A 14909-nucleotide genomic window follows, 5' to 3' on the forward strand; every position below is an offset into this window, starting at 1 on the left:
CCATTTTCCAAGTTGAGTGGCTCATAGCCACTTTGATTTGTTTGTGCTTCAAATAGAGACTTTTCTAAACGCATATTAAATGAAACCTATGTCCTACTATAAGGCGATTAAGATTGTTTAGGGCTTCGAACTGGTGAACTAGCGATGTATTTGTGGATTTTAATAAAAACACACACATGCCAGAGGTCCTAATCCAGCCGTGTTTCTCAATGGCCTTTCCGAAAAGAGAATTGTTTTGTTCCTTTGAGTTTCATCTTTGTGGAACAAAATATATCTAAATTACAAACTTAGAATTGATCAAGCATTTATATGAGGAATATATTCCTCAATATATCAGGAAAGTGAAACAAACCATTAAGATTTGACTCTATAGCTACCAACAGAGATTGTCATGCTGAAAGAAGAATGTGCTTGTCAGTCAACCGAAATACAAACTAATAAGTCGAGAACTCCCAGGTTATTAGTGTACATAAAAGGGACATTTCACTCAAAATAACAGTGAAGTAGAAATGTATTCATTTAAGTGATACTATGCTGAACCTCTTTCCAAGATCTTGTCGCAGGATTTTCCATGATTTACTAGTATGAAATATGCAAATTTGTGTAGCTTGTGTTCATACACAGTAATTGACTATTTATATACTATGTTCGGTTGACAATAACAAAGCAAAAAGTTACCTCAATTTTGGATATTGTTTGCCAACATCTTGGCTTATCTCTTATGTTAAAATTATTTTCAATCATTGATCTGGAGAAGTAGGCAGGAGTAGACTATGACTGCATAGCATTTTAATTTGTATTTTGCGGGAAATTAATGTTTGAATCTAAAAATGTTTTGACAGTCTGAAATCTGCATGTTCCGTAAAGTCAAATTACCAAGTGAAGTCTTTGTGTTCATCAACATCTTTATAACTCTTTTAAGAGTTCTAAGTTAGCCGTTTTCAGCTATTATTTGTACCCTTTAAGTCAAATGGACCGGCAAATTGTAGATCCTGATCCTGGCCTAAATTATAATGCGGCGATGTTGACTGGCAACCTGCACTTCGAAATGGAAAAATATATATATGTACATTGCAGCCATCCAGATCATGGCTAGAATCTGAATTGTAATGCTAGATGATACAGTTCTTTCGCTTAAAAAAACTTGTCCAGTTTTGATAAAATGTGAATCACAAACAACCCAAAAATGTTTTGTCAGCCCTCAAAGCTCAGTCAAAAGTCTCTTGAGTGCTTAAGACCAGTTCCTGAAGTGACATCACTAGTAGCCTGACCCAGATCCCACTTAGCGTGGTCGTGCGCATAGAAATTACATGTTCAAATGCCTGTAGAAACGCAGGGATTTTGTCAATCAAGATAATTTTTTCACTGAACTAATCAGAGGGTTGTCCAATACGCCCAACTAGAGTCGATTCCTCTCTGGTATTGATGATTTGACTTACCAGAAGTCGATTCAAGAGGAATGGAATTGACACGAATCGTCTCCCTTGATGTTGATTCGTCATTTCGGAAGTCAATTAGCGTCAGACTTATAAAATATAGGGCATGTGGGCTATGCAGGGTGGGCTGAAGATGTTGTCAATTCGACTCAACTCGATCAAATTGACACAAATCATCTCCTTTGCTGTTGATTTGTCATACTGGAAGTCGATTTGTGCGAAACTTAACAAAATATAGTGCAACTGGGCTTTGAGGGTGGCTTGAAAATGTTGTTGATTCAACTTGATTTGATCTTATCGTTGACTCGATTTGATCAAGTCGACGCGAATTGTCTCCTGTACTGTCGATTCGTCATACTGGAAGTCGATTTTTGCAAGACTTAGAAAATATAGCGAAACTAGGCTTGAGAGTGGGTTGAAAATGTCGTCAATTTGACTCAATTCGTTCAAATTGACACAAATCATCTCCTTTGCTGTCAATTTGTCATACCGGAAGTCGATTTGTGTGAGACTTTGAAAATATAGCGCAACTGGGCTTTGAGGATGAGTTGAAAATGTTGTCGATTCGACTCAGTGTGATCGAGTCGACACGAATCGTCGTCCTTGCTGTCGATTTGTCGTACCAGAAGTTGATTTGCATGAGACAAAAAATATAGCACAACTGGGCTATGCAGGGTGGGTTGAAAATGTAGTCGATTCGACTCGATGCGATCGAGTCGACATGAATTGTCGCCCTTGCTGTCGAGTGGTCATACCGAAAGTCGATTTGCATGAGACTTGGAAAATATAGTGCATCTGGGCTATGCAGGGTGCGTTGAAAATGTTGGCGATTGAACTCGATTTGATCAAGTCGACACGAATCGTTGCCCTTGCTGTCGATTGGTCATACCGAAAGTCGATTTGCATGAAAATGTTGTTGATTTGACTTGATTCGATCGAATCAACGCGAATCGTCTCCTTCGCTGTCGATTTGTCATACCGGAAGTCGATTTGCGTGAGTGTTAGAAAATATAGCACATCTGGGCTTTGAGGGTGGGTTGGAAATGTTGTTGATATGACTCGATTTGATCGAATTGATACGAATCATCTCCCTTGCTGTCGATTCGTCACACCAGAAGTCGATTTGTGCAAGTATTAGAAAATGTAGCTCATCGGGGCTATGCAGAGTGGGTTGAAAATGTTGTCGATTCGACTCGATTTGATTGAATCGACATGAATCGTCTCCCTTGCTGTCGATTCGTTATACCGGAAGACGATTTGCGCGATTGTTAGAAAATATAGCACATCAGGGCTTTGAGGGTGGGTTGAAAATGTTGTTGATTCGACTTGATTTGATCGAATCGGCACGAATTGTCTCCCTTGCTGTTGATTCGTCACACCGGAAGTCGATTTGTGCGAGTCTTAGAAAATGTAGCACATCGGGGCTATGCAGGGTGGGTTGAAAATGTTGTCGATTCAACTAGATTCTATTGAATCGACATTAATTGTCTCCCTTGCTGTCAGTTCATGATACTGGAAGCAGATTTGCGTGGGACTTAGAAAATCAGTTCCTTCTATGTGTTGAAGATGCCTAAATGTAACTGTTGGAAAATTATTATTTTTTTTGTATAGATTAACAAATGTTTTTTTTTATTTTTAACTTTAAAACACATAATTACTTAGAAATACATTGAACTTACTATACTTACAATAGGACACTTAATACTTACTCTACTTACGGTACAATACAATACAACATTTTAATCTTAACTACTTACGTTATTTATCATGTGAATCTTACATTACAAGGATATGCTTATGCTATAAAACAATGCAATAACTTACACTACTATCAGTTCTTACTATTTATTTATTATTTTTTACTATTACTTATAAATACAGCATTACAAATTAGTCTATTGCAATAACCTACAAAACTGTACATAACCTATTATTAATTACTTACAATTGCAGTATACATTTTGATAAAGATCAATAAGTAAAGCAAAAAAGCGATTCTAAAAGCATACGAAAGAAAACAGTACTTGCAAAAAGGAAAAACCACTATAATTTTAATGCACTAGCTATATATACAAAGCATTTTGTGTTTTTATTTCTTAAAAGGCAGTGATTGCTGAGCAAATGTACCCAAAGTCAAATACAGACAAAACGTACAGTGGATCAAGACACACTATATATAGCTGAAAAACAAGGCGTACTAGAGTAGTGTGCTCAAAAATTCCCTCTTTTTGCGAAGAATGCATTCTGCATTGGCCTCCATATTGTGAATTGATTTCAAATGTTGTAGAAAACCTTGTACCTTTGGTGCGGTTTCTTTTCTTTTGCTTATCCAGATATAATTACTGGCTAGGAGGCAGGAAAAATTGATGTGCTGGTGGTTCTTGGAAGAATCCAGCTTTAGACCAAGAGCGACAAGTGAATCTATTGTGTAATGTTCAGGAGTAATGCGGGGCAAAGTTAGCCTTACGGTTAACTCATGCCAGAAAGAGACCACTTTTTAGGACAAGACCAAAAGAGATGAAGTAGTTTCTCCTGTTCTTCATTACAAAAGGAGCAGTTTGGGTTACCTCTTACATGTACTCCAATTTTTGTAAGGAAGTCATTTGTTGCTATTCCTCTATGCAAGAATTTGTACTGGAATTCAAGAATTCTCGTACTTTATTTGTATTTAGAGGTTAGCTGGTGGGCATATTGCCAGTTAATTGAATCAACATCATTCTGGTGACAGTCTTTTAGCCATTTCTGCTGATTATGAGTTCGGTGCATGCATTTTGTGGAAATTAATTTTAGTGTTAACCTGTTTATTCGCACTTTGGCATTTTGTTAATATAACACAATGCTTTCATAGTCACAATTGTTGATACAGTTGTTTTCACATGTATTCCAAAGAGATTTCAGAGCAGACAGCAGTCCGTAATACTTTAGAGGGCAAAATTATTAAAGCCGTATTTGCATTGCATTGCAGCTAATGATAAAAATTGTCAGAGGCATCTTTGTTTCACTTTCGTGATGCCCTTGTCAAACCATTCTTGATAGACGATAGGGCAGTTATCGATTCTTATGAGTGAGTTGTTCCATAAAATTTGTTCAAGAAATTGTTTTTGGGACATTATGTGTTTATCAAAATTGACTTCTGCCCAGATTAACAGAGTCTCCTTTATAAAGCAGTTTTTAATCTTGTCAGATTCTCTACAGTGTCTTTCTTGTTTAGGTAACTTGTGAGTACTTAATTGAGCCTCTATGTCTGTCTAGCTCAAGATTAAAAAAATATTTTAATTTCCCCTAATTTTCTTCATCTAAACATTTTTTCATCCATGTAGCTTTCAGGGACTTGCTAAAAAACTGTACAGCTATCATTTTGAGACCCCCATGTGAGTAATCATTAATAATTATATCTCGCTTAATTTTATCTCTTTTTCCATTCCAGAGGAATGAATAGGATAGCTTATTTACTTCATTGATAGCTTTCACATTTTTTATGTAAAGGAGAGAGTACATACACACGAGTTGGGAAGCTACATGTACAAGGCTCATTAGGACTGAAAATTTTCCAATTAGGGTATTAGTCTGTGGTATTTCCAGCAGCTTAAAACGTTTCGAATCTTATCCAGTTTTTCATTATAATTTAAGGTTGCTGTTGCTTCTGGATCAATTTAGAACTAGATGCCTAAAGCTTTAACTTTGTGTTTAGGCCATTTAACAAATCTTCCCGGAGTTGATATTCCATCGTTCCCACTATTAACTCCAATCCAAAGGCTTCTGTTTTTTTAACATTAAGTTTTAAACCAGACATGTACCTCATAAAAATCATCTAGTGTTTTAAGAGGGGCCCTTAGGGATTCCTTTGTACCTTCAAGTATGAGTGTTGTATCGTCTGCACACTGACGTAATTTAATTTCTCTTTAATATAACTGTTGCTTTCCCGAATTGCCTTGGCTAACACTTCAACTGACAAAACAAACAAGTAAGATGAGAGAGGACAACCTCGTCTTACACCTCTTTGAATTTCAAAGAAATCACTTGCCCAACTGTTGTTCAAAACACAGCTTTCTGGGCAGCAATAAAAAAGATGAAGCCACTTTAAGATGCTACTACCGAAACCAAAATGTTGAGAGGTTTTTCTGATGAAAGACTATTCTATCATATCAAAAGCTTTTTCAAATCCAAAAACAAGAGTACCGGTAATCCTGGAATATTTTGCTCTTTGGCATAGCAAATGACACTATCGATAAGGCGAATGTTTTCTCCAATAGATCTACCTTTTATACAACCTGTCTGGTCATAATTGACGCGATTAGGAAGAGATAGTTTCAAGCGATTGGAAATTGACTTTGCCGCTATTTTGTAGTCGCAGTTCAGGGGGGTTAGAGGTCTTCAGTTTTTGATTAACAATTAATGGTTCTGCATCTTTCTTAGGGATGAGTTTGATAATTCCTCTTCTCTGAGTTACTGAGCGTTGTCCAGTTTCATAGGCGTAATTCAGTACTCTAACAGGGATAGCACATATATCAAAGTAAAATTCAGCTGGCAAACCATCAGTCCCAGGGGTCTTTCTTGTTCCCACATCTTTTAGTTTCTCTAGGCATTCTTTTTCGGTAAACGCTCCTTCACCTGCAGTTAGCACATGTTCATGGTTAGCGCTTTTATCTTCATTCTCAGGAAAAAAGGTTGTATTAATTTGACTAACTGTTCCTTGCTTATAGTGCCGTTTTTCCAAATTTAAAAAATATTTGGTGTTTTTCTCACCTTCATTATACCATGTAGTCTTGGATCTCAAAATTGCACCTTAAGTGCGAAATTCAATATTCTTCTTAAGCTCAAGTCTACTTTCATTCACTTGCTCGGCAGGTGTGAAGAAAGCATGCCACCAGTATTTCTGTTGTCGAGTTCCTCTTGTAATGTGGCAATTGTTTGTTCTACATATTTGTTGCATTGTTTGGCCTGTTTCATTTTAATTTAAGAGTAGTGGAACGATTTTTCGCACACCTTTAGCTTTACCATTTCCCGAGGGAGAGAAGGGTTGACTGATTCATCGTTTTTATACTCGTCATACCTTTTCTGAACCATTGTTTTAATTTGGTTTACATACTCCAATTCAGTTTAAAAGATGTCTTTAATTTCCAGAAACCTGCTCGGCGTGGATTTGGATGTAGTGATACATGTAAGCTTAACGTAATCATTAAATGGTCTGTTTTATAGCCTGGGATGATATCTGTGAGAGTCACAATGTTAACTGTGCTTTAGCTTACTAAAACAAAATCAAGTTCACATTGTATTCTTGGATGACACTGTCTCCACGTGAAACTTAACTAGTATCAGGGTGTAAAACCCTCCAGACGTCAACCAAATCTAATTTCTCAGAAAATTCGTGAACGATTTTAACACTAATTTGGTGAGTTTTTGCAAGGCCGCCTCTCTTGGCCTTATCCAGATCGAGTACAAGATTGTAATCTCGTATGAGTATTTTGCTCTTGTTTTGCCCTGAAAGATGTTCAATTGACCTTATTTTCAGTTATGTTGATAAAAATGTTTCAGGTTAGGTTCACATTTTTCGTGATTGTAGCGTAGAATACTACGCTCAAATACGAAAAAAATGTGAATAGAAATACTCCTTGTCAGTTTGTTTGTGTTTCAGTCACTTTTCAGTCGCTCTCACGAGTGTGCAAGCTAAATACAAAATACAAACCCTGTATGCATTGAGAATACATCAGTGTAAGTACAGTCGCTTAAGTGTTGTAACAATGAGTGCCATAAAGCAGCTATTGACCAAATAAAATGCACATCTTCAAACTGCCATTTAGTTGTTGTTGTTTTTATATACTACCCAGAACTTGATGCAATGTTTGTTTTACTTTTCTAATGCTTGTTACAATTACAGATAGAAATGAAAATAATGTTCATCCAAAGTCAGGATTCGCAAACGCTCTTGTGGTAAGATGCCATCTGAAGCATGCCGATCAGATTGTTCGTTTAATTTTTTCATACAGAAATTCTGGTTGCTTCATTAAATACTGACAGAGATGTTTGCTTCGCTTATAACAGAGAATAAATTCAGCATCAACTGTTCGGATAAGATTTCTACCATCTCTTTTGTCTAGAGGATGTCACTGCTTTTGTGAATAGGTTTTACGAAGCTCAAGTTATGGACATCGCCATCCTTTACAAAAATACACGTCTCAAGCAAGATCATGGTATCAGAGGTCAATGACATCCTTGTAAGGCATATCTTCAAGGATAATAATCTGGCCTCAAACAGGCAGCGGGCATACCGCAGTGGCCATTTGACAGAATATCTGCTGATACACCTGACGGAGTCCTGGAGGAAAGCATTAGACTCAGGAAAGTTTGTGGCAGCGGCGTTTATTGACTTTAAAAAGGCTTTTGATAGGGTCTCTCACGCTACATTAGTGATGAAGCTAAGAAGAGATTTTGACATCATGGGCATGCTTCTCGATTGGTTAAAGAGCTATCTAAGTGAAAAAGCGACAGTTCACGGTGCTAAATGGAACCAAATCAGATATGCTTCCGGTGTCCATTGGCATTCCCCAGGGATCCATGCTGGGCCCAACACTATTTATAGTATTTACAAACGACTTGCCATTGTCAGTCTGCTCAGGATCGCTATACATGCTTGCTGACAATACTACAGTATTCTGCATAGGTGACTCAGTGGACATGGGTATAGCACAGTTGAATAAGGTGTTGAAGGAAGTGCATACCTGGTGCCTCAACAACCAGCTAACACTTGATCCAGGCAAAAGTGAAGCGAGAGCTGCTCAGCACGGGAAATCCAATGGGCCCAATTGCTCCGGCGTTCATAGGAGGCTCTAACCTTAGATGGTCATGAAAACACGCCTATTAGGAATGCCAGTCGACCATAAGCTTACCTGGGCACCGCATGTATTGGACATCAAGAAAAGCTTTGTGACCAAATTAGACTTGTTAAAACGATCTAGGTTCCTACCAACAAAGGTTCTGGGGGACTTCTACTTTAAAGTAATTTTGCCCTCTGTTAAGTACGGCTTAGTCTTGTGGGGTGCATGTTGTGACTCATATCTATTTTATTCCAGAGAACCACTAGACTGTAGAGCCTCTAGAATTATCTTTAATTTACCCAAGGATATGGCGTCGTGTGACTCGCTTGGATGCAATCGGTGGCCTACCCTCTTTTCATATTACAAGCTGAATATTTTTGCACTTTTTCATACAGCACATACCGATGGCCTCCCAGAATTGTTATCCAAGGACATTTAGACCAAACGCTGCAATGGTTATTATTTACTGGGAAAAGACTGCTTACTCATATCCAGATTTATTACTAGATATATGAAGGACTCGCTTATGTATAGAGGTTCTATCTTATGGAACACTGTTAGTTTTAATGAACATGGAGTTTCACAGCTAAATCAGAGGGAACTGAAACAATGATTAAAAACAAAACATTATTTTAAAGATTTTAAATTCAATGTAGGGTCCGCCTCAACTGTGCAATATCGTGATGATAATTTTATTTATATTTGAACGTTTTCTGATGTGTAAATATTGTAAATATAGATCAGGTTCTTATGATGTAGTTTGTAATTTTTACTTATCATTACATTGTTATTAGGTCTTTCTGTTATTTTATACACGACCCCACAAGCTTTTAGCTCAAAAACTTCTCGTATTGAAATAAAGGCTTTCTATTCTATTCTATTTTAAGCATTTTTGTATTCAGCGACACAAAGGGACCTGTGAAAGTTGCCCATGTCCACTGCTGTTCCCTTCCTGGCCTTCTCGTCCTCGTATCTTATAAAGGCTCATCCCCTCAACAAAGTTAAGTCCTGTTCGGCGGGATTCCGACTTGGGTGGGTGACCAAATTCGAATACCCCATGTTGTAATGACTTTTTTTTTCTTTTCTTTTTCTTTTCTCTTGGGAACTCCCAGCCTTGTGTTATGTCTTTTCTCCTATTTATCAACTATTTGTTCATATCATTTGGTCATGTCTGTGTTTATGTGTATTTATTTACACTACCATATAAACAATAGCAAAACTGGTTGTTCAAATTGTCTTCAATTAATTTTCTTGTCTGTTGATCTTCTAAAACTTTTAATCACGGCTGGAATCATTCGAAAGTTCAACAGCTCATCAATTTGGTGAGTTTCAATAACTTCTTTTTCGGCAGTAGAGTACTGTTAAACCTGTATTAAGCGGACACCTTTGTTAACTGAGTTATTTATATACTTAGCTTCTATGACCCTTCTATATATAAAAAAATCTTGGTGCGAAAATCTATTCAATGCATATCCTTTCTGGGGTAAGATATTGAGTACTTGCGTCAGAAATTCAAAGAATACCTAACTTGACACAATGCAAGCCACTGTTGATTGACCAAACTTTAGTGTGAGTTCGATTATGTTCAATCACCGAACCCAATGGAACACCAATTGTTCGATTACTGAACATTCCATTAGATATGCCAGGTTCAATAATTATGAGTGGGTTTACTAAGCTGCTACATATTTTAGTATACACGAACAACATGAAAATACGATTTGACGATTTGACTTTGCAGGAGACGATTCGCGACGAATCGTGCTAATCGAGTAGAATCGTTAACAACACCCCTGTTATTGCCTACTGCGAGTCAACTTCTGTTCAAATGATTCGATTTTGCAGAGGACAATTCCCCACGAATCGTGCGAATCGAGTAGAATCATTAACAACGCCCCTGTTATTGCCTACTGTGAGTCAACTTCCGTTCAGGCAATTTGACTTTGCAGGAGATGATACACGATGAATCGTGCGAATCGAGTAGAATCGTTAACAACACCCCTGTTATTGCCTACCGCGAGTCAACTTCTGTTCAGACGATTCAACTTTGCAGAAGACAATTCGTGACAAATTGTGCAAATCGAGTCGAATCGTTAACAATTTGACACCCCTGTTATTGCCTACCGCAAAAAGAGTTCCGTTCAGATGATTCGACTTTGCAGGAGATGAATCGTGCGAATCAGAGTCAAATCATTAACAATTTGACACCCCAGTTATTGCCTACCCTGAAACGACTTCCGTTCAGATGATTCGACTCTGCCGGAGACAATTCATGACAAATCATCTTGAATCGTGAAGCACCTCAGGCGAATCGACTCTCAGTGTGTTGTCACGTTTTAAGAACGAGTAAGGCTCATGTTATCATTTTCTCATGGGTCTTAGTGTCACGTGGTGCGTATCAACCCATGTGAACTGAGTCGAGTCATCAAGTGCCTCAGGCGAATCGACTGAAGTTTGTTGTCACATTTTAAGAACGAGGAAGGTTCATGTATCATTATTTCACTGGGCTTGACTTCTGGTTGTGTGGGTCGTGTGAATCGAGTCAAATTGTCAAGTACCTCAGACGAATTGACACAGTTTGGGTGTATTGGACATGGATGAATAATCAGGGAAACTAGTAGATTTTATTAAAGGAAAACATTTGGGAAGGGGGGGGGGGGGGCAAGTGGCACTTTAACCTCGAACATTTGATCTTTATGGGAAAATCTCAAACCTCGGCCTTGCCATAGTGACCTCGCTAATGCTCGTTCAGTAGGGCAGGGTCTCAGTTTGAGATTTTCCTTTGAAGACCTCACTCTCAGTTAACAAGTAGTTAATACTGCATTATACGTGTATTGGCACCTGGTTGAAAGAAAATATATTCTGTATTGGGCAGAGCTGCCTACTGACAAAGCCTGATACAAACACCAACACATGTATGTTCCTCGCATTCTCTCTGTTCCTGTCATCCCTCACCCATTGCCTTTTCCCTTAGGAAGCCTCTGAACAGGAGAATTTCAAGGCAAAGGGTTTAATTTAATTCCGATATCAGAAGAGTTTACATTTTGTTAAACTAAATATGAAAATTGTTTAAAAGGCAGTAATAATGTCATTCTGATGCTAGCAACATAATCTGGTGTATTTTCAATTGTGGTTACTCATGTGCAAAATGGACTTTTGTTGTATTGTGGTTTGACGTTTGTTCTGGATGATTCGTCATAGGAAAATGTTGAGATGCGTCAGCTACTGTCTTGTAATTTTCCTAATGGTAGTCTCATATTCTGTTCCATCAGCAGGTAAGTCAATACATGTAACACATTTACTTTAGGTGTATTTCCCCTTACTAACTGAGTTTGAGGTCCATATGTATACTTAACAATTATTCCATGAGCATACGTTGGATATGAGTTGTCTATAACCAATGTCATATCCAACAAGCATGAATGGAATAATTGTTTTTAATTATTAAATGTTATTATTAAATTATGGATACGGAATGAAAATCGTATATTAATATATATTTTTATAAGCGGAATAGAAGGTTAATGTCGGCAAGTTGTTGTACTTTGGTGTAGTCTCTTTATTTCATACGTCTGTTTTTAATTCTGGGCTTTTGAGCCAGCTTTTTGTGTATTACAGGTAATATTGCTACTTGGTTGTATGTGCCACATTTGCAATTTTGGAAAACTCACTGTTCAGTGGCTAATATTATGTAGCTCTCATGTGCTCTATTTTATTGCTTTTTATAATTATTTTTAATTTGGGCTGATCTGGATCAATATCAGTCTCAGTAATATGAGATCACTTGGATTGTAAAGATATTAAAATGGCCAGAATAAAGGTTGTTTAGTTGCTTTGGGTAAATGGACTATTAATGGGATTTTCATGGGTTGCAGCAGTAATCATTTATCCCATGAAATAACAGGGAGTCAAATTTTGTGGACCATAAAAATACCATGAAAAGGTAATTAAACTAGTGAAAAATTGTACATGGGCCATGAATTTTACATGCCATTAAAATTCCATGAAATTCACACCATGGAAATCTAGTGATAATTTTCATGATGTGTTTTCCAAAAACGTGAAAATCCCATTAAATGACATTTCATGACCCCATAAAATTTAATGGCATTTTCATGGATTCTAATGTATTTGATTTCGGGATGGCAATTTTATGGACCATTAATTGGGAATTTTTAAGGGGATTTCCATGGGATTTTTAATGTTTTTTTCATGGGATTTTCCCCATGGAAACCCCATGAATTAAACCATTAAAAACCTATTAAAACAGCATGAAAACGTTGTGATTTTCCCATTGAAATATTCACAAGATTTTAATGGGTTTTGCTTTCATAGTGGGTGTTGTAATCCGGAGGTCCCGGGTTCAAGACCTCCACCCTGCCACGAGCAGGATTTGTTTCACGGTAGTCCCGAGTTCAAATCCTCAGTCATACTTTGTAAATAGCCAACTGGTCTGCCTCCTGTCAGTTGGGATTTTTAACCATGTTACATTCATTTGAAATATTTGTTTCCTTTGTTTCAGTGGCATGCCTGTAAACTAGCTAAGCTTAGAGCTTGTATACATGTAGCTAAGTACATGACCACGGTAAATAACATTTACATTTTACCAGGACTAGCAAGCCATTGTGTAATGTTTTGGTAAACATTGTTGTTCTATAATCTTCTTCAGGGTTGTCACAGGTCAGGAAAGAGTCAGGGAAAAAACTTGTTCAAGTTCAGGGAAAAGTCAGGAAATTTTATTTTGAGTCCGGAAAAAATAAGAAAAGTCAGGAAAAGTTGAAATAATTTAACACAGCTGCACTGATTTAATACAATTGAAGGCTCTAAAAATTGCCTTGTTTAGAAATTTCTTTATGCCTTCTGTGACTGCACCATCCTTATTCATAGATGTGATAGACAATCTCTTCTACATTATCCCTTCCTCATTTCCAATCTTCACTTTTTCCTCTCTTCGTGCATTCATTCTCATATCACTTACTGCCTTCAGATTCTGTCCCACTCTTCCTGCTTTATCCACCAGTTGGTTCATCTAGTTCTGTATCTGCTCATAGTTTGATGAAACAAGGACTCTATAATCAGCAAAATCAGATCTTCAATTCCTCTCTGCACTGACCCAAAAACGTCAAATTTACAGTGTGTTTACTGAAACCGGGGCCAATCAGACAATGAAAACCAGTCAGAGGGCAGAACTGAAACAACAGATTACAACATTTGCAAATCCAGCCAATTAGATGTCCACTACAAAACAATGAAATCTTAACTTGTCCGTTGACCGGTGATGGTTACGCGACTACGGTGTCGGTTAAATGTCAAGCTCAAACCGGTAGTACTTCCATGTGCTTGTGGCTTTAGGAAGAATTATGTGCTGCAGTCAGTTTGTTTTAGTTTGTTGGTTGATTTAGAAAACAAAAGCTGTGTAACAGTGCCACTCGCAAATATATATTGTCAGAGTGCCTGGTGCAGGGTTTGAATATTTTCGTGTCTTAAAAAAAAGCCCTTCAAATGTCTTTTGAAAGTGGTTCGTTAAAAAGCGGTGAATTTGAATAGCCTGCAGCAGAACCTTCGCTTTTGAGAAGTGCTTGTATGAAATTGGTTGACTGTAAGATAAAGAACTTATTATGCTGCCAGTTGTTAACCTTGCGGTGAAGAGACGTGGTGGATTGTACATTAAGGGCAGAAGGTTGCCATTGTTGTTCCGGGAAAGAGTCCTTGACTTGAACCACATCAATTTATCGCAATGACAAATTTCAGAACAAACCAGAACCAGTCGCCATTGTAATGTTCTTTGTGATTATGACTGCACAAACTCTTCGATTCCTATACCCAGAGCAGTCCATCCATGGATAAAGGTAACTCCCGATGTTATCGAATTTATTGAGATGGAAAAATTGCTAAAACCTAGTGTAAATTTGTCCGAACTTCAAGAACGAATGATTCTAGATAGAGTGGTTGTGCCAGGCAATGTTCCAAGTAAAGCGGCAATCTCCAAATGCATCAAAAATGATCCTGTATGTCATGTAAGAAGGTCCAAGTAATCCCGCTGGAATCAACTACAGCACGAAATATCGCTCTAGTTGATGCTTACCTTGAACAAGTAAGTGACCTTAATCCGGCAACGCTTCACTTTTTTGACGAGTGCAGTGTTAGAAAAATGACCAGCAATCGTACGTTTGGAAATAGCTATATAGGAACACCAACGTTTGAATGTCAGAAATATGCATCCAATGCAAATTTTACAGTGAACTTACTACATTCTATGAGAGGTGTGGATCACGTGAATATCCTGGAAGGTCTCTCAAATGGTAATGGATTACTTCTGTTTTTGAAGAGGCCGTTGAGCTCGTAAGAGGAGATGGAACACAAGTTCTGGAAAGAGGAGATATAGTGGTGATGGACAACTGCGGATTTCATCACAGACACTTTGTTGAGCCCTTGTTAACCACCATGCTAAACAAGTATGGAATTCATCCCCTTTTTCAAACCCCCGTATTCTCCACACCTAAATACATGCGAACTAATTGTTTCCATCAAGTCAAATGTTTCTTGCGGCGCAATCAGCTTCTGGCTCAACATGAGAGTGAAATTGCTATTTTTGATGCCCGCTCCGAAATTTCTGCCAAAACCTCTGCAGCTTACTTTCGACACTGTGGCTATTTGT

At 37.7% G+C, this 14909-nt stretch overlaps 2 protein-coding genes across 4 annotated transcripts in view; both read left to right on the forward strand.

Annotated features, from left to right (window-relative positions):
• LOC145503269 (uncharacterized) overlaps positions 1 to 14909 on the forward strand; it is a 66217-nt gene that overhangs the window by 32403 nt on the left and 18905 nt on the right. For all 3 annotated transcript variants that reach the window (XM_081482761.1, XM_081482763.1, XM_081482762.1), the window contains one exon: positions 11453 to 11526. The gene's annotated coding sequence lies outside the window, so the exon portion shown is untranslated. The remainder of the gene's footprint in view (positions 1 to 11452; positions 11527 to 14909) is intronic.
• The window catches only part of LOC145503235 (TBC1 domain family member 22B-like), a 279621-nt gene that overhangs the window by 7775 nt on the left and 256937 nt on the right, over positions 1 to 14909 (forward strand). The window lies entirely within an intron of this gene.

This window comes from Orbicella franksi, chromosome 11 (genome assembly GCF_964199315.1).
Source record: "Orbicella franksi chromosome 11, jaOrbFran1.1, whole genome shotgun sequence".
Taxonomy (NCBI): domain Eukaryota; kingdom Metazoa; phylum Cnidaria; class Anthozoa; order Scleractinia; family Merulinidae; genus Orbicella; species Orbicella franksi.